Genomic DNA, 955 nt, shown 5'->3' with positions numbered 1-955 from the left:
AGCCCTCCAAAGGGTCAGAAAGTTTCATGCTGGTGGACCATGAGCAGCATGCTGCTTATGGCATGTAAGGCCAGAATGTATAGAGACCCTTTTTATTGATACAAGCTGAGAGCTGAAAAGACTGAGAGAACCAGATGTCTCTCTTCAGGAGCATCAATAAATAATCTCCTTTCTGTTCTGTATATCCAGACTCTGTCTGTTCTCTACCCACAGGGAACGCTAGCGAGACCAGGGAAAAGACATGGCTGAGGGGGGAAATTTCAATAAGGATTGGAAGATCACTGGAATTCAAGAGGTATTCAAACCTGGTGTTCCAATTCCCATCAGTCTCTGGTGTCTATCATCTGGAGAGGTTGGGAAATTGGAACACAGACTGTTCAGTCAGTTCCCCCAAGAGAATGGGTAGGAGAGCACTCTGCTGGTACAAGGCAGGAGAGAGCACTGTAATGACCCACAAGGACAATGATTCTTCATGAGCCCTAAGGAAGCTAAAAGATCATTTCCATTTTCTGTGGGCCAAGTCTTGGGGACATTCGTTATTTTGTACTTATGCAAATTCCACTGTAGCTGTCTTGAATAACAGCTGAATAAAAATTGAGTTAGGAGTTGTGTACCTTTCTGGTCAGCATGGATTTCATTCCAGAAGGCAATTTAAAAAAGCCAGCCATTGATATTTTACATTGAAAATTTCAGTTGTAAGAATACCACATTCTCTGATATGAAAATGGCTAGCATGAATAATTTTGACCAGGTCTAATGGCTGAACAGTTAGGGTTCATAGATGTTGTAAAGATGGAGTACATGGAAAAAATATCATGGAAGTAGCATAGGTAAATAGACCACTGACACAGTTAGACTTTATTGTTAAGGAAAGTGGTTCTTTGATCCTGTGGTCCACCTAGCACTCCCGCTAATCAACACTATTCCTACTACAAAAAGTAACAGAGGGTCCTGT

Source organism: Terrapene carolina, unplaced genomic scaffold (genome assembly GCF_002925995.2).
Source record: "Terrapene carolina triunguis isolate 2854851 unplaced genomic scaffold, T_m_triunguis-2.0 Scaffold21648, whole genome shotgun sequence".
In the NCBI taxonomy this organism is placed as follows: domain Eukaryota; kingdom Metazoa; phylum Chordata; order Testudines; family Emydidae; genus Terrapene; species Terrapene triunguis.
This window is presented reverse-complemented; position numbering follows the sequence as displayed.